The sequence below is a fragment of the Miniopterus schreibersii genome, assembly GCF_964146895.1.
Source record: "Miniopterus schreibersii genome assembly, chromosome: 5".
NCBI lineage: Eukaryota > Metazoa > Chordata > Mammalia > Chiroptera > Miniopteridae > Miniopterus > Miniopterus schreibersii.
In genome coordinates this window covers 47,931,494-47,950,914 of record NC_138106.1, presented here as the reverse complement: position 1 = coordinate 47,950,914, position 19,421 = coordinate 47,931,494, and the positions used below count along the sequence as shown (strand labels likewise).

The window sequence follows — 19,421 nt, the reverse complement described above, 5'->3', positions numbered from 1 at the left end:
AACATGCTAACTAACATGTACACAGAGATGAGATCACTTCTTAGAATCATAATTTGTTAATCTGTAGATAAACGGGTCAAACTGTTCGAGGGCTGCGCATAGGTTTTAACTTTTTTTTTTAATTTCAGAGAGAGGAAGGGAGAGAGAGATAGAAACATCAATGATGAGAGAGAGTTGTTAATCGGCTGCCTCCTACACGCCCCCTACTGGGGATCAAGCCCTCAACCTGGGCATGTGCCCTGACAGGAATAGAACCCTGACCTCCTGGTTCACAGGCTGATGCTCAGCCACTGAGCACACTGGCTGGGCTGCACCTAGGTTGTGTCTGGACCATTGCTATGTGGCCAGTTTGACTTTGAATATCCAGGCCCAGCCACTCTAATTGCTCGATTAGCACATTGTTACCTGCCTGCCCTTTGTGTGCATTTGAGTTTGTGACTCCCCTGAATGACAACTCCAAGCCCTCCTCCAGCTTTGAACCTCAATAAAAAGTAACGACCGGGGGACTTTCATACAAGCCAGAAAGGGTACCCCAAGACAAAAAGGCTTCTGTGATTCCTCCAATCCCAACGTGAGGGGCAATCCAGAGCCAGACTGGACCTCTGGGCTTCCCTGCCTTTGGAGTCCCGCTCTAGAAGTGCAAAGGGAGCCCCTCCCCTGTCCATCCCATCTCCGGACCCACCCTCCCTATACAGCCGGTGGGGAAGGGGTCAGAGTCAAGGAGCCCCGCTCCAGTCCCGCCCGAGTCGTCAGGCTTCCTTCCACCCGCCCTCTCCCAAGCCCTAGGTCATTATTTGGCACCGAGCCCTTGCTGCCTTGTACTGCCTGTGCATTTTTCTGTTCATGCTCCCCGCCTCCTACACACACACACACACACACACACACACACACACACTGGTGAAAATTCAGGAGCCTCTCTGGGCACGGTCTAGGCCTGGTATCTACCAGCACCTAACTGGTGCACAGCACACACTAGGTGCTTCAGAATGTCCACACTGACTGTAAGGATGGCTGTTTTCAGCTCTGGAGAAGGAAGGCTCTGGCATGACTCCCTGGAAAGAGAACAGAGATGGGCCTCAAGAAGGGAGTTGCCACCCCTACCCCCTACCCCTTGCACCCACACACCTTTCCCAACCTGACAAACCAGAGGCAGCCCTTCTCCCTGAGCAACTGGACCTCCCAAATCGGTTCTTGCCGCGGTGCCTCCGCCCTGGTGGCCGCCTGGCCGCCCCCTTCTCTCTCTGATGTTTTATCTGCCTTGTTTCTCCCTTCCCTCCCGGTTGGGAATCTAGATTTGGGGCAGGGTACTGCCGCTTTTTCCAAGCGAGGTCCAGCTCTCAAGCTCAAGCTCCCTTCTGCCCCTTCCTCAAGGTCATCTATCCCGGTTCAGAAAAGGTGAGGCCACTTTTGAATGTCAGGAAGAAATGGGGGGGGGGGGTAGTAAGGAGAAGAGAAGGAAGGGAAGAGAACAGCCTCCAAGAAGAGGGAGAGTGGGGGCGGGGGGGCGCTGGAGAGCGGAGCCTCTGCCCCGCGAGCGGAACGCGGCAGAAGCGGGGAGCGGCGGGGGGCTGAGAAATGTGGAAGGAAATTGGATTTTCTAGGGGCTGAGAGGAAACTACGGCGGGTGGGGCCAGGGAAGATAAGATCGTGCTGGGGTCTACACATGGGCGAGCTCCCAGCCCCCAGCCCAGTTGCGCAGGCTCCATCCCCCGCCGGGAAGGCGCGCGCCCCGAGGGCGGGCAGCCCGCCTCCCACCGCTGGGGTTCCGCGCAGGAAAGCCTGCAGGGGGGCGCAGGTGGGGCGGAGGCCGGCGGTCACCTCTCCTCACCCAAACTCCCGGCCCACTGCAGCCCGGGCGGGCGGGGCGGGGCGGGGCCGGCGGGCGGTACGACCCGAGGACCCGGACCCGCGTGCGGGGAGGAGGCGCGAACGGCGCTTCAGGTGGCTCCTCCGCGTAGTTTAAAGTTTGCGGCAGGCGAAGGAGCCGACGCCGTCCTCCCTGCGCCGCCCGCCCGCGGCTCCGCCCCGCCGGGGCCCCGCAGCCTCGCCCTCACCCCCGGCGGGTCCAGCGCCCACTCGCCTCCCGGCTCCCGCCCGGCTCGGGGCCCGGACCCCCTCTCGGGTCCTCGCCCTCCCAGGGCCCGCGCGCCCCCCGCTCCCTCCCTCCGCGCTGGATCTCCCGCAGGACGTGAGCGGAAAGTGAATGGGCGGCCCCAACCACAAAGACAAATTACCATGAGAAAAATAAATCGGGAGATCGCCTTTCGCGGCCGGGTTCCCGCCTCCGCACCCCTCTCCGCCCGCCGAGGCGGGGATGCGGGGCCCCGGGCTGCTGCGTCTGGGCCCTGGCAGGGCAGGGGGTCCGGGAAGAAGCAGGGCGGGGGCCCCAAAAGTGGCAAGGGAGCGGAGACCTCCCCGAGCGAAAGGTTTCACACTCCTCGAGGGCCACGCGCTCCCGGGCACCTCGCCGCCCGCACGCTCCCGGAGCCGGGTTCACTCGCCCGCCCTCTCCGGACCCCCATCTCGGCGCCAGCCTCTGAGCCCCGCCCGGCTCTCTCCCAGCCATTCATTCGACCGTCCCCTCCTCCAGGCCCGGGCCCCGGGTCCCCATCGCGGCAGCCCAGACGCTCGGACCCCAGCCGGGCGAGGGCCTCGTACAGCCAGACCCGGAGCGAGCGGGCGGCGGGAAAGAGGCGGCGGGGCGGGCGCCCAAGCCGAGGTGTCCGCGGGCCGCGCGAAGCCCGAGGACCCCCTCTCCTCCTGCCCGCAGCCTCTGCCACCTGGTTCCAACTTGCCAGCGTCCCAGGGTCCCTACCCCAATCCCTACCGAGTTGCCGAAGTTTGCAACTTGCAGCCCCAGCCCGCGCAGGGGAAGCGCCCCGTGCTCCCTGGACTCACCTCCGGGCTGCGGGCGCAGGTGCCGGGTTCCCGGCGGCTCCCGGAGAGGCGGAGGCGAACCCGGAGGGCTGGCGGCCGGTCTGGGAATGGGGCGGCAGCGCAGGAACGGCCCCCGGCTCTGGGCTCCGCGACTCGGTGCAGCGCCGACCCCCGCCCGCTCCCGCTGCGCTCGGGCTCCTCTAGCAGCGGCTGGACGCGCGGCCGACCCGCCCGGCCCCGCGGAGCTGGGCTCCGGCAGCGGTCCCCGCGCTCCAACTAGCTCCCGACCCGGCGCGCGGGTGAGAGCTGGGAGGAGGAGACAGAGGCGGCGGGAGGGGGAGGGAAGGAGGGACAGGCGGTGGGGGAGGAGTTGAGAGCCAGGGGAGAGAAGGAGCGGAGCCGGGGAGAACGAGGAGGAGGGGTGGAGCGCACCAGCCGCGGCGGGCGCTTCGGTCGCCAGCCCCTAGGGGTGCGCAAGAGCGCGAGGGGGCGCCCCGCATCTCTGCGTCCCCGGATCCGCCGGATTCTCGCCCCTGGCTTGCGGAGCGTGCGATACCCCGCGGCCGGGGATGGCAGGGGGTGGAAGTATAGTTCAGCAGTACGCATTCTAGCGGTGACACCCGGGTCCCCGAGCACTTGCTACCTTTTGCCGCGTCCTTCCTTACCGTCCTCGGTAACCCCCAGCTCTAACCTGACTTCCTCCCGGGGCCTCATCCCACCCGAAAACCCTGCCTACCCAACCCTTGGGGCCTGAGGAAAGTCTTTCTCCGCCGCTCCCAAATTCCCCAGCCCAGTGAGCGAGGGAGATCTTCCTGCCCGCGGATGTGAAGAGGGGAAGAACCGCGCGCAGCACGGAGGAAACCTGGTGTAAACTGCAGACGCGGTGGGGCGCGGCGGCTGGGCTGGGCTGGACCAGCCAGGGCCGGCCGGATCAGGGTCGACAAGCTGTACGACCTTGAGTGAACCTCTCCTAGTCGGTTTCCTCAGCTATAAACTAGGATCGGTCCTACCTACCGTACAGAACGATCTGGAGGCCAAGGGGCCAGAGTGAGTAAAACAACAGCAGGAGCGTAGGGAGGGCACCCAGGAGCCTGGCGTTCCCGGGAGGCGGTGGGTGAGTGCTCGGCGCGGGGGGAGGGGGGCTGCTTAGCGCGATCGCCACGGGAGCAGGGCTGCATTGTTGACAAGTTTAGTATCTAGTGTTTCTGGTGGCAAGAAAGCGGAGGGGAACAGAGCTGGGGGGGGGGGGCAGCTTCAAATCTATGCGCTCGGGCTGCGAGAGGGAGGGGAAGGGAGCCCTCTGCTGAAGAAAAAATGGTATTTAAAATTAAAAGGGTGACCTAAGGGGGGAAAAAAAAACACAAAACGAAAAAACGAAGGAGAAAGACAAAGGACATGAAAAATTAAGCCCGGAGAAGTGTGATTTTAAGAGATAACCAAAGAGAAATGTGAAATTAAACTAGCTACATTGGAAGAAGAAAAACATTAAAAGACTTTCTAGAGTATGCCAGAAATTGAAGAATTAGAGTAAAGCATTTTGCGTAACAAAATTCTAGGTAAAGGAAATGCCAGATAAAGCAGAGGAATGGAGACAGCAGGAGCTCCAGAGAAGCACCCCCCCACCCCCCGCACCCCCCACCCACCCCCCCCCCACACACACACACAATACAAACCCCTCTGAACCAAGGAGAGAAGCCGTTTGGCCAGGATGATGGAAAAGAAAGAACAAATCCAAGGAGGGAGTTTATGGGGTGCTCTAAAAAGGGAAACAGTGCACAATCGCAGAAATAAAGACTTTCTAGGGCAACAGAAATGCTGAAACTCAGTGTGCAGGGTGGAAAGGAACTTGCAAAGATGAGACACTCTGGACCAGAGAGGAGAGATGTAGGCAAGAGTATACAAGGCAGGGCCCGGGAGTGTGGGGCCGCCAGCCTGGAAGCCCAAGTCAGAGGAGGTAAATGCAGGACGTCCGGTCCAAACGTATCATTTTACAGGCAAGGACAAGAAGATGCAGGGAGGGGAAACAATTCTTCCAAAGTCCCAGGCGGGGAGGGGGGGGCAGGTCTCCCAACCCCCACTCTGGGACCCTTCCACTGCTGTGAAGGCTTTCCCCCCACCCTCATCCCCATTACCTACGGAACCGTGGGGACTGTTCTTGCCATTGCAAAAATACAGATGTGTGCGATAGACAGACCCCTCTTAGTACGAAAACAAGAAAGGAGAGTTTCCCATTTGTCTGGTTGGGGGCACAGGCAAAAGTGCATTCTGAGTGGTTCTGTCTGCAGCTCTCCCTCGGAAGACAATAAAAATCCTCTCCATCTTTCACCATGTTCTCTCACCCTCCTCTTTTCCACCGTGTTTTGATGGTTTTCTCTGCTTTCTCTTCCCACCATCCTCTCCTGCCCCTTCCAGGCTCTCCCTCTCCCCATTATGAATGACTGTGGGAGGGGGCTTGGTGCAGGAAGAGAAGAGAGGAGGCCCCAGCCTGGGGAAGCAGGAGCCAAGAAGGGGAGACATCCAAGGAGACACAGACAGAGGAGCAGAGCTGCTTGGGATGCTGGGCTAATTAATCTTAATTGCATCCCACAGTATTGTATTGATTAACAGTGATTACTCAAGAGCTCTCAATTCCAGAGAGTGTCAGAAGCCCAAACTTTAGGAAGGGACAGCTGCTTTACTAGCCTGGCTTACCACCTAATTCAGGCATCCCCGGAATTTGGCAAACCCAGCCTCATGAGAATCTTTGAATCATTTGGAACAAAACCAGGAGTGTTGACCCCATCACGACAGTGTCACCACCACCTCCTGTCACCTTATTTAACACTTTGCAATAACCTGTACAATGATTACTTCTATTAGGAGCAATTCTCCACCTACTGGGATAGTGTTAATTAAGCAGAATGTAAATACAATAATTAATAAATTATCCAAAACAAACATGCTAAAGAGCAGCAAACATAGGGGGTAGGGAAGAGTTCTTAAAATTCACTCTTGACCTAGAAATCCCAAACTTACCTTGAACTATGGTGCCAAAAGTTTAAGAAGTAAGCTCAACCTCTCATGCTCAAGGGTGACAAGCCTGACCATCTCCGGCCTCCCACCAGAGGGCATTTTCTAGATCTAGCTATCTCTGGAAAACAAGAGTGCAGCCTCTCCCAGCAGTGTGTGTGTGTGTGTGTGTGTGTGTGTGTGTGTGTGTGTGTGTACACGTGCCTGTGCATAGCCCAGGCACACACACAAGTCCAGCTGTGCAGCAAAAGACACACAAACACCATCCACTGGTATGTGAATAGGAAAGAGAGAAACAGAAAGAAGGGGGCAGCAACCATTTATAATGTCCATGCCTGGTCCTAGAACTACCTGCTCATTGTGCCTGGCAACGGAAAAGAAAAAAGAAAATTCCCACTCCAGGAGTCTTTGTCGATCTGTGAACCAAAAGCACACTTAGGTCAGAGGAACTGAAGTGTCACTAAATGGCAGCTTTGTCACTGTCCTGAGCTAATGTGAGAGAAGAGACTTTCCTTCCTTCCTTCCTCCCCCACCATTTAAGTGCCACTCACTATACCAGGCGGAGAGGTCATCGGAAGAGAAAGGCACAGCCTCACAGGCAGGCGGCAGAGGCAGACCCAAAAGCCCAGCAAAGTGGAGGGCCCATGACTAGCTCTACCCAGCGGTGCAAGGAAGTCTTCAGAGTAAAGGGCCCGTCTGGCTGGGAATGGAGACAGGGCAGGCATTTGCCAGACAGAGAAGTGGGAGGAGACAGAGGAAATAGCATGTATGAAGGCACCAAGTGATATAATTAGATTTCTGTTTTGGAAGAATTACTTGGCCCTGGTTAACAGATTCGGAGAGAGCTGAAGCGGTAAATGTGAGCAGGTGCATTGTGTGGCGGAAAGAGCACCGCACCAGCAGTTAGGGCTCCTCAGTTCTGGGACCAGCCTGGCCACTGACCAGCTGGGTGTCCTTGAACAAGCCTCTTTACCTCTCTGACCTCAGTTCCTCATGGATGAGAAGGTTCCATCAACTGGCTTCTGAGGTCCTCCTGGCATATACATTCTGTCACTCTAACTCTTCCTATAGATACTTCTTTAAATCGGGTTCTTTACCATATTTGTGCTCTTCCTCCTTTCTGTGTGTATAATGTTTTATAGTTTACAAAAGTATTTTCCATACAGTATCTTTTGGCCTTCACACCCCTGTGAAGATCACTGCAGTGCTGCTCTAGATGACCTTGTCCAGCCTGTGGCTATAGACACCATCTCTATGATGTCCAAGTTTGTATCTACAGCTCCGACCTCTCTCTTGAAACCCAGAAGCAGAGGACCAACCACCTGCTGCTGCTCTCTTCCAAGTGAACTTCCAACAGTCGTCTCAAACTTAATATGTGCAGCCCTTAACTTTTGATTCTTTCTCCAAACCAGCCTTTCCTTCCGACTCCTCCATCCTTGTAAATAAAAACTTCATTCTTCTCATTCCTCAAGGCCAAAATCTTGAAGTCATCCCACACTCCATATGTAAGCCATTAATAAGTCCCATTGTCTCTACCTGTGAAATGTTTTCAGAATCCTCTCACCACTCCTCCACCAGCACCCCAATTCAAACCACTGTCTTCTCATCTGGATGTCTGTTCTGCCCTCTTCCACTTTTATACATATAGTCTGTTCCCCATCCTGAGTCAGGGCCTGTCACTCCTCTGCTCAAAAGCCTTCTGTGGCTCTCCAGCTCAGTGGAGGGAAAGCCACATCCTCACCAAGTCGGCCAGGCCCTTTCTTATATCACCTTGGCCACTCTACCCTCCTTCACCTCTCTTTAGCCTCACCAGGTTCTCCACTGCTTCCCAAACACCTGAGGCCACCTCAGAGCCTCTGTACTTGATGTTTTCTCTCTGCCTGGAAAGCTCTTCGTCCAGATGTCCACATAGGTCATTCCCTCCCTTCCTCCAGTCTCTGCTCAAATAGTTCATTGGAGAGGCATGACAATCCTTTAAAAAGTGACAAACCCCTGTCACTCTCCATGAAATGGAGACGGCCTGCTTTGTTCTTTGCTATAATCCCAGCCCATAGAATAGTGCTTGGTAAGAGGAAGTGCACAATAATGATTTAATGAGTAAATTATGATTATTGTCCCCACTTTACAGATAGGGAAACTGAGGCACACTGACACAATTGGTCACTTTTAGAGCTGAGATTTGAACTTAGATTTTTTTCCATATCAAACTATTCTCTCCAACTGATTATTCATTAACATCTGTACTTGCATTTAAAAAACTTTTCAATAAAAAATGCATATTAGAGTAAAACACATACAAATTCTTTCCCACCCACTTAAGCACAGGGGTTCCTGACCCACGCAACAATTCTCCAAGTCACAACAGAGTGAAGAGTTAGCCCTGAAAACCCACACCTTTAATGTGGTCACCACATGTGCACATTCATCCTGGCGACATTTTTGCTTCTTGTGTTACAGTTCTAGGTTGTCTTTTCTCTCAATTCCTGAATAAGTAAATTCCCTTCTAGGCCTTCACATATTTAACCTCACATGTTATCTCTGGCAACATGTGTAAATAAGTGTGTTCATGCACATGTGCGCATACACACCCACACACCCACACACCATTTTTACGTCTCCTAAACCAGGAGTTTGATGAGAGAGAAGCGAGGTTGGGAAGGTTGACTTCGAGGCTTGCCCTCCTGCTGACACCCAGGAGTAATCACACATCTTTCCTCATTCACTCAGCGCCTCCCCACCTCCCTCTTTCCTGTTGTTCTGGCAAACACTGTCAGACTCGGGGAGAGGATGAGTCAGGAGGAAGGGAGGTATGGGAGGGGCATGATGATCCGAAGGAAGCACAGCTGGTCCAGCAGATGACACCAGGCTTCCTTGTAGACGGGTTAGATAAAGGGCCAAGTCAAGTGCTCCATTCTAGGCTAGGGGAGAGAGGTCACTCTCAGGACATTTGGACCCAAGGAAGAACACAAGGTGTGGTCATGCTTTTTGAAGACATTTGAAAATAAGAGATCTGTGATTCTCTCCCAGGACCAGGGTGAAGCCACAGAGGTCCTGGATGGATCTGGACAGGATGTGTGGTTGACCAAGGCAGTGTCCCCAGAGTCCTGTTAATAAGAAGATCACAGGTTGTAACCAAGAAGAGGCCTGGCACTTGGAGGGCCAGAGCAGGGTGGGACCTTGAGACAGGAGATAAGGAGGAATCTGAAGGAGAACCAGCTGTCTGAGTGGCGGGAGAAACCACTAACATGGTTGAGAGGTCCAGAAAGACCCCTTTGCCCTGGACAAAATGTCTCTCCTCTGGTGTTCCACAGCCCCTGAAATCCTCACAGAGGGCGAACAATAGGTTGGCATGATGCCTTATTTAGACAAGGAAATCTATATATTAACAGCACCTTAGCAGAAGTGGGAGATAAACAGTAATTCCCTCCAAATTATCTAGTGAGCACACCACTATAACAGCACCATGCAACACACTTAGATCCCTAGCCCACAGAGAGGAATCATTCAACACATTAGTATTGATTGAACACCTTGGGGGATACCGTAGGGAAGGGATGATGCTAGATTGAAAACAGGCCAGATTAAAGAGGCCTTGAGTGCTATGGAAGGGAGTTGGATTTAATCCTCCAGGCCAGGCAAGGAGAGTCATCCCAAGTTTGGAGCCAGAGCCTGACGAGGTGAGATAGGTGGCAGTGGGTGGACTTGAGTGAGGAAGGCCAGTTAGGAGACTTACAACAGCCCCTGCAACTCACTAAGGCCTTGATGAGGGCAGACATGACAAAAATAATGAAAACCCATTATCCATCTTCGCTGCAGGAGGTAGAAACCTAAGGGATTGGAATACAGAATAGGGAGCTGAGGTGAAGAGTAAAAGATATCAGAGCAGGAATATGGGTGCCCAGAAAAGTTAAAGGTGTGAGCCAAGTGGATAATAGGAGAAGGCGTGATGAAGAGAACTTTGCCCCCTGACAATATGACATAGCACTGGCTCAGCCTCAAGTCTGAGAAGTGGAGGGGGATGGGATGTGCCCTTAACACATCCTGGTGATGCTACAGGCAGCCTGGGTTTCAGATCTTAGCTGAGAAATACAGATTCTCAGAGAGAGGCAGCAGGCTCTTTTGTTTCAATTAAATAAGAATTTTTCCACCTCTGTTTTTTGCTCAGTTCTGCGCTGAAGCTAGAGAAGACACAGATAGGAGATGAGCAATGCTTAAGGGGCGATCACTTCATTGGGAATGTGAGGTGCCTGCAAGAAGTAAATAGCAAGTAAATGCCAGATGGGCTGCTCCAGGCAATAAACACTACACAGTTCAAGAGAGAGGGAGCCCACAGAGCTGTGTCCAGGAAGGTTTCTTTAAAAAAAAAAAAAAAAAAAAGTTTTTATTGATTTTGGAGAGAGAGGAAGAGAGAGAGGGAGGGAAACAGATCGATCGGCTGCCTCCTGCACGCTCCCTACTGGGAACTGGGCCCACAACCTGGGCATGTGTCCTATCAGGGAATCTGATTGGGGACCTCTTGGTGCACGGGAAGATGCCTAACCAACTGAGCCACACAGGCCAGGGCCGGGAAGGCTTCCTGAAGGAGGTGGGATTTGCCCTGGACCATACAGAAAATATAGGAGTGAACAGGCCCAGAGGAGGGAAGAGACACACTTGGAAAAGGTCTTCAAGAAAGTAAATAAAGTAGACATAAGGAAGGAACAACTATAATCTAGTTAGACTTCTGAAAAGCTTTGACAGCTGTTTAAAAAGCTCTAAAAAGGCTCTTTTAAAAGATTAAGTCACCATGGGGCTAAAGGGGGGAATGGTGATATCTTTTATCAAGATTAGCAAGTGACTTAGAAAACAAAAAGTAAGGGTCAAAAAAAAAAAAAAAAGGTAGGAGCAAATTTTGGCTTCTCTAGATGGTGTACTGTTAAAACTCCCTCCTCAAGAATCTAGGCAATGAATGAATAAACAAAATGTGGTATAGACATACAGTGGGATATTATTCAGCTTTAGAAAGGAAGGAAGTGATGACCCATGCTACAACACTGATGAACCTTGAAGACATTATGCTGAGTGAAATAAGCCAGACAGAAAAGGACAGATATTGTCTGATTCCGCTTATATGAGGTACCTAGAAGAGTCAAATTTATAGAGAAATAGAGTCGAAAGGTTGTTGTCAGGGACTAAAGTGATGGGAAAGTAGGGGAGGGTAGCATTTAATGACTATAGAGCTTCAGTTTGGGAAGACGAAAAAGTTCTGGAGATGGGTGATAGTGATGCTGCACAACGTGAATGTACTTAATGCCACTGAAAGGTATACTTAGAAATCTCGAAGATGATGCATTTTATGTTATGCATATTTCACCACAATTAAAAAAAGAAAACAATATATGTAGAATGATCCAGTTTAGATATTTAAAAGTGAGTATTTTAAAGAGTAGTTCACATGCTAAATGTTATGTTATGTTATGTATACATTACCACCACCATCACCACCACCACAACAAAAGAATCTATGCCAAGACTGATCAGATCTAACACCTTTATAAATGTTCTGGAGGGGAAAGTCACACGACAAACCTCCGTGTTACAGATGACTAAACGCATTCTTCTGGTTGCAACAGAAATAAACTGACAGGCTTTGCCAGTAGGAGGCACCAGAGCAGAGGTCCTTGATCCTCGATGGACAGTAGTATTGCCTGGGGGAGGTTTTAAAGGTATCTATATCTGGACCTCAGCCCCCAGAGAGTCAGATTTAGCTGCCTTGGGGTGGGGCCTGGGGTCTGGTGTTTTTTCAAAACTCCCTGATGATTCTAATCTACACTAGGATTAACTGCATAGAGTTTTAAGGCTGAAAGTCTCAGCTTCCCAGGCTCTGTCATTTGTCAGCTGTGTGATGATCAGGTTACTTAATCTCCCTGTATCTTAATATTCTGGTCTTCAAAATTGGGCAATAATAATCCCCACCTCAAAAGGTTGCAGAGAGGATTAAGAAAAATACTGCACACTTTGCACAATGCCTAAGGCATTTTAAGAGCTTGCTAAATGTTAATTATTTTTGTTATCAACTGAGTTTGCATAAATCAGCAGACCAGGGACAGATTAATTTAACATGGCATGTGCCCATATGCTTAAAAATAAGCAAATCTGAACTTTGTGACTAACATCTCTGTCAAACGCCAGGAAAGGGCCTGTGTCTTTGTAAGTATTTTCCCATCCAGCGCATGACTTTGAAGTACTGTTTTGCTCTGAAGGTGAAGAAAACATACCAGGCATAGCAAGAGGTAGGGGAGACGGGAAATAGCTGGGCCCTCACCACTGCGTTTCTCTAAACACAATGTACCCTCCCCGCATTGATCTGGGTGAGTTCTAGCCTCTGAGCACTGAAGGGACATTCTGACGCTGGAGAAGGAGCGAGGATGGAACACTTGAGGGCTGCTGAAGGAACACGGGCCACAAAGGTCAGAACTCTCCAGCCTGAAAAAGACACAATAAACTCATCAATAACCAGGAGACGGTGAACAAGGACTTATTTAACCCAAACACTTGCTGGAGGGGAAGATGAGTGAGGAACAGCGAGAACAAATATAAGAAATAGGTAATAAACTTGTGAAACACATTGCTCCACAGTGGAGTACATGAGGGAAATAGAAATGAATTCACAAGGGCCTGGACAAATCAATGTCAGAGATGTAAATGGATCCCCAGGGGAGCTGACATATGTCCACCTGCAGGTCAAGATCAGGTGAGGCAGTGGCCATGTCCTTTCCATCAATGGGCTGGAGAGATCATGGTCTCACCAAGACGTGCAATCCAATTTTCTTAGCATCCCTTCTGGAGGAACTTGGCAGAAGGTCAGGAATGAATATGAATGTGCTATGTTCAGGGTCAGGGAAAAAACTGGTTTGGTTGTAGTAAAGGGGCCATGTTAGGGGTCATCTGGATATGAAAGGCTGGGTTAGATTATCAAGAGTACCCAGAACCAGTGCCGAGGGGCTAAAATTGGTCCAAACATCACAGAAGGTTGTAGTTCTTCCAGTCCAACCCCTTCCTTCAAAGATGAAAACTCTGACCTCAGGGAGGTATATTCACTTGCCCAAGCTCCTGTACTGTGTTAACAGCAGAGCAGAGATGAGAACTCTGAAGCTTTTCCACTGCACCTCATGATGGACTGGGACTGGGAAGGACTTTGGAGAAAGACCATCAGTAAATCAATCACCTTGAGCAAGCGTCTTAGCTCCTCTGAGCCCCTGCGACGCAACAGAGCCCTCCCCAAGCCACGTAAGTTTGAGGGTGTAAGTACAGACTTGGCAGAAGGCGCGAAGCTCCGCCCCCTTCGGCTCTGTGGGAATGGTAACTTTCCCCAAATTCTTCCCGGTTAGTCCTTGCAAGCCCCAGCATAAGTCTCAGCCGAGTCCTGGGCCCGACGCTGTCGGCCACCCTTGTTTTATCCCTTCTCCTTTGCTTGTTTGGGGTCCCCAGCCTCTACTGATGTCCCATTTGAGTGCCCTCCTGGTGTCCAACAACATCTCCAAGTTGTGTCTTGTTTTGGCAGAGGGCATTATCTCCCAGGATGCAGAAACCACTGGCCCCGATTTTCTCCCACCGTCCTTTTTTATTGTTTCTTGAAAATGCAACCAGAGTAACATTTGGTATTCGCTTGTTCTATTCTGCAGCTGTCATGCCTTAGGGCTGGGGTCTGGGTTACAGGGCTGTCTGAGGGGCACACTCCCTGCCATACTCAGAATTCGCCCTCTCCTGCAAAGGTGGTTCACTTGAATGTCTCACTTCTGTATCCCTGGTGCCTCTCATAATGTTGGGTACGTTGTCGGTGCTCAACAAATAGTTATTAAATGAATTTGTGGGCAAATTTCTCTCTTCCAGTGGATTCTCTCTTCAAACTTAGACAATTAATTTTTTTCCCCGGGAGGCTCAAACTGTTTCCTGCACCCTTGCTCGCTTCATTCTCCCGGCAGCTTCCAGACAGATGGGCTTGTCTGAACCTTCCGGGAAACATGGCTTATGATCCAGCCAGGACCCTATAAATCTAGGGTGGATGCAATGAGATAATGCAGGTGAACGTGTCCAGCATGAAGCCTGGGATATCAGAGATAACTCGGCACTGGAATTCCTTCTTCTTTTGCCTACTAGGACCACTTGCTCATAAGGGGGGGAACATCAAAGCCTTCACACAAAGAAATTGATTCAAAATGAAAGCAATTTGGAGTCAGGAAAATTATGGTGCATCCATATCTGGCATCGCGTGGGTCGTTCTACTCACTAAGCCTTAAAAGGGCTACAAGGATTTTATTTATTACAATTTTACTTTAGACCTCACCTATTTCCAAAGAGGATTGAAGGCAGGTAAAAAGGTTAGAAAATAAAAACTTATGGATAAGAAAAGAAGGAAAAGAAAAATACGTGTTTCAACGTTATGTTGGGTTCCTGTGGTTCAAGAATGGAGAGAGTGGAAGTAAGGCTGGGAACAGAGTGGCAGGTCCAGGCTCAGGGCCTCATGACTGGAGAGGGCAGAAACAGCTGTCAGTGAATGACCATGTCACAGGGCATGTGTTTGGGATGGGCACCGAAGCGGCCTATCCACGGGAGTTCCTGGGATAGAGGTGCTCAGTGTCTTTTTGATCAACCTGAGAAGAAAGTACAAAGCTGGTTAAAAAGCAACAGAAGAGACATGCTGGTAAATTTGAACTTGGAAAGGAAAAATTGTACTGCTTTGAAGGGGGTGATTTGTACTGATGCTACAGGATGATATTTGAGATGTTAACCACTGTGGGGTTTTTTCTTCTCTTTTTCCTTTCCTCCATCTCATTCTGGCCTCAGGGCAAGGGAAGAGAAAGTCCCCTGGACTTTCTAGGCCTTGTGAGTGGCACAAGAGGGTACATCTAGTTCCTAGGAGTGGGGTTGGAGAGAGACAGAGAGTGAGAATGAGGGGACATGCATTAGAGGGATGTGGTCTGGACTGTCTCCCCCAGCGAATCTGTTGAGGATGTGACCACAGCTCAGGGATCTCTCTCACTAGTGCAATCTCCACTCAAAGGAAGGTCTAATACTACTCAGGCCAACGCCAACTATGAGTCCCCTAAAAGCTGCAAACAGATACCACCTCCACCTAACGCTGCTGGGGGAACTTCTGCAGAATCCCATCTCGCTCCAGGAACTCAGTACCATTCTCAAGGGGAAAGGGAAAATCATCTTAAATTGACTAAGTTTTACATAAAAATGGCTAAAAAATACTGAATTTTATTGCATTTATTTGAAAGTGACTAGAATATATTTCTTTCATCAAGCAGAATAGGGCCTCGAGGTCAGAAATTAATTTGAGTTACAAGAGAATGAAGTCACATGTTTGCACGTCATAATCTGGATGTGAAATTTGTACCTTCTAGTCTGGTTTTTATTGCCCTTGTTGCCATGGTAACACCTCAATTAACCAGAGCTTTAAGTTTCAGGAATAACCCCAAAATGGAGATGAAAACTATTTCTAATGGCAAACAGTCCCTGGACATGGAGTGACAATGAAAACAGTAAAAGTAGAAAAGGTCTGAAGAGCTCACACTGAGACCAATTGATTTGAATGCCAGATGCCTTTGCATTTTTTTTCTCTCTCTTCTACCACTTCTTAGTTGTGTGACCTTGGACAAGTCATCCAACCTCTCTGAGACCAAGGCCTGTGGTGGGAGAACTGTGAACATGCCTGGGAAACCATGAGGAGCTGCACATGTGCGGTGCGTAATTCCCCTACCCCGTGATGACTTCAGGTCACACTGCATTGGATTAGTCCCTCAGCCCCCAGTGGAGTGTTTGGTGGGTGCTAAATGTTCCTTATGTGTCGACCTGAACTGAACCGAACAGACTGATGACAGCTAGTAAGTTCAAAATGCTCCCTGGAAAAATGAAGAATCCAAGAAAGGGGATACTAGAGGAAGGAGAAGAAACAGGGCAGGAAGCGGAGCCGAATGAGCATGACAGGAGAAGGGGGGGGGGTCAGGCGGCAGCGCCCAGAACCCACCCACTAGCTGCATGACCTTGGCAGGTGAATTCCTCATTGTGGACCCCATCTGCCAAGCGGGAATGGTAATAGTACCTACTTTCCCAGGCCCACGCCAGGATTCAATGAGTTAGCAGAAATGAAGTAGCCGGTGCACAGTAAGCGCTCAGTGTGTATTTCTATTAGTAGACATATCCACAGGGCATGTGAAAAATGGGTACATTCATTACTAATTAAAGAAATGGAAATGAAAACAAAACACCATTGTCACCCGTTGGCAAAGATTATTTTTTAAAATTATTTACAATTGTACAATTCTTCAACACTTCACATTCTACAAAGATGTAAATGAAATCGAGGGAACGGTGACTGGGGAGGAAAGGATTCTTTTAAGGGGATTTCTTTGGAGAGAGTTGTGCTGAGACACGCACACACGCAACACGAGTGTGGGGTGCCAGTGCCTATCCCCCACTCCGGGTAGTGAAGAGGGGTCAGCAGAGCCGCTCGGGGTGCTTGGGAGGCTGGGAGTGAGAGAGCCGCCCTGAAAGAGACACAGCGGGAAGTCTCAAAGAAACACCTGAAAGTGCCCCCAAGAGAAAGAGTCAGCTTTAAATATTTGCTCTGCTGTGACAGCACAAGGCCACTGCATGACAGCATCGGTTAAATAAAAACTTTCTTTTCCTCCATCCCACTCCACCTCCTGCTGTGATCACAAAGGGTTGGGAAGCAGCAGGTAGTGAGAAGAAAAAAAATCGGATCCCGGCTGGGGGAATGGGGAGAAGGCTTATCTGTGAATGAAAGATAAGAATTAAAGTGCGAATAGAATTAACATTCTATTACTGAGATTAAGATTGTGTCTGCATTTAAAGGGATCACAGGCTGCTTTTTATTTAAAAGTGAGTAGAGTTTATATATTCAGGAACGGGGAATAGGTTTCCTCCAGGAAGCAGGTTTAAAGAGACATGGGAAGCAGAAAAAAACCCACACTTTGTTTCTTTATTTCCTCCTATGTGTACTGTTTACTAATTGGGTATTTTTTTCAGGCAGCACTCAGCTGTTGCTGCCCAGCATCCAGCGCCCTCTGGTAGCAGCACCCTGATTTCCCTGTGGGGAGTGACTCCACCCCATTGCTGCAGTTTGGGGAGGCACGTTAACCAAGGTGCCTAGGAGAAGGGCATGTAGCCACGCTAAGACAATTGAATTTTCCAGACTTCAGACCTTGAGGGCAGGACCGGCATGCTGGAGTTAATTCATTCCAGCAACTGTGATTAGTTCCGCTACCAGGTCTCTGGAACTTCCCTTGATTCTATGGGCACCCCATGTCCTTCAAATAAATCCGCTTTCCACACAAAGTAGCCATTGCCAGTCTCTGCTGCTTGCAATGGGAAGATCCTAAGTGTCAAACTGGAGGGAAACCGTATGTGCCAGAACAGAGTTGGCGATGTGACAAGTGTCATCCAATCAGAGGGACAATCAGTTCCACTAATGGAAATGTCACAGAGCACATCTCAGCTTCTGTGGAATATGGACAGTTATAAAAGGTGGCAGGTAGGGAGGCAGAGAGAGAGCCAGGTATATGGGTAGTTATGATACAATTTTTATTTCTTATATTACATAGTCATCCTCTCTTTGGCCCAGTGTCAATTGAAATGGTAAATGGATTTGAATGAGCAAGTGTGGGGGATGGAGTCCTTGTATTTTCTGAAGAGCTGCTTTGGCATGTCCAAATGAGCTACAGAATTAGGAGGTTATACCAAGTTAATGAAAAGTAATCACTTTGTCATGAAGCTGTAGACCAGTTTTGTGGCTTTTTTCAAGGAACTCTTTTCTGAATAGTGTCTCTCTTGAGCAGTTTTATAGTGTTTCTGAGACCTGTTTATTATTATGTGAGGCTTAATAATCTTTATCCCAGCAGGTGAATCCAATGTCCTGGGGTTTAAGCAGAATAAAACAGATTAAAATCAAGAAATGTGCATTGAGCCCTGTAGCAGACGTTGTTGGTGCCCTGCCCAGTAGCCATCCCCACCCTCCAGCATCACTTCATTGCTAATAGAATATGTGCACTGTTCAGATATCAGGCAGTCATATTTCAAGGGTGGGTCACCTCAGCCCCATTCCAATGGACAGTCTTAGTCATGCAAGATAATTCTATTTATTTTGCTAGTGATTGGCTTTGAAAAGGACTTGTGACTGAATTCTGTCCAGTGGGATGATAGTACCCATTTGCTGGGTACAACGTTCCAAGACAGGTTTCTTAGTGTTAAACAGGAGCACAAGAAAGAGGTTCCCCCTTTTCTGCCTCTGGGTGGTGGCATGTGAGGCTGTAATGCCTGTAGACGGTGCAGCTATCTTGTGACTATGGAGAAAGCTAGCTGGTGTACTTGGGGTGGCAGAAAGGAAAGACAGAACTTGGGTCATTAATAAGGATAAGCCAATGGGATTGGACAATCCTAAAACTGCCTTACCTCTGCTCTAGCCTTCTTTGTTATGTGAATTCATGGTAAATCTCTTTAGTATTTCAGTCATTTTAAGTTGTTTTCTCTTATTTGAAAGCCTTTCCCTTCGGGGAGTTTGTAATCTCTCCTTATGAATTTCACAGAATGAATCTTCCAAATCTATGGTACCATTTGCTTTTTGACAAAGATGTTTTTCCTAACTGGCACTAACATCCTTCTAAACCTTCTATGAAACATTACTTGAAACCACAGGACTCCCCAGGTAAGCAAAGCTGTCCTATTACTAGGTAATTATAAAATGCTCCCTGAGGTTATGGTCTGATAATATTTTCACTGGCTTCCTGCCCTCCCCCGCCACCCTTCCCACTCCATGTTGCTTCCTGACCTGGCCTGTGGGCGGGAGGCGGAGGGGAATCCTGAATATGAAGTAGTATTACAAAACAAATGTCAGGAGCAAGCTGCTCTATCATGTAGATACTGTAGAGGATTTCTCCGGCCTTATGACAATATTAAAGGTACGGCTTTCATATCGCTTGGGCCTGAGAACCTGTTGCAGAAGTCAAATATTAAAAAGAACTTGAGGAAATCACAACGAAAGGCATATTTGAAGAAAAGTGTCACCTGAGGAGGAGGAGAATGATAACATCAATGATTTTTGAGTAAGTTGGTGTCAAAACACCGCTGCACAACTTCCTGGCGATGGCGAAAGCTAACCCTCCTTCACATGCAAGCACAAGCCTCCTACACATGAGACACGGTGGGTCCCAGTCTAGAGCACGGCGGTAGAGAAGCAGGAATAACTGATACAGTTTCCACGGCTGCCGAAGGGTTAAAAGACATGGGAGGCCACTGCAAAGAAGCAAAAGCTGTTCTGGGGGACCCAGCAATCCCTGGAGAGAAGGCAGCTCTAATCTTTGATTCGCTAATTAATTTTTCAGAAAGGTAACTTGCGGTCCATTGCCCCCAAGAGCGGACAGGATACAACCTTCACTTAGCTTTATGAGAAAGGAGCAAATAACCAAAAAGCAAGCTGACTTTGGGACTTTTCCAAGAGAGCAATTTGCAGAGCGTTTCCTGGGGTTGGT

General features: G+C 49.7%; 1 protein-coding gene across 1 annotated transcript in view; it reads right to left on the bottom strand.

Annotated features, from left to right (window-relative positions):
* Positions 1–2,918, bottom strand: part of SEMA5B (semaphorin 5B) — a 109,088-nt gene extending 106,170 nt beyond the window's left edge. Inside the window, exon 1 of the mRNA XM_081138474.1 lies at positions 2,899–2,918. The gene's annotated coding sequence lies outside the window, so the exon portion shown is untranslated. The remainder of the gene's footprint in view (positions 1–2,898) is intronic.
* Positions 2,919–19,421: the final 16,503 nt, after the last annotated feature.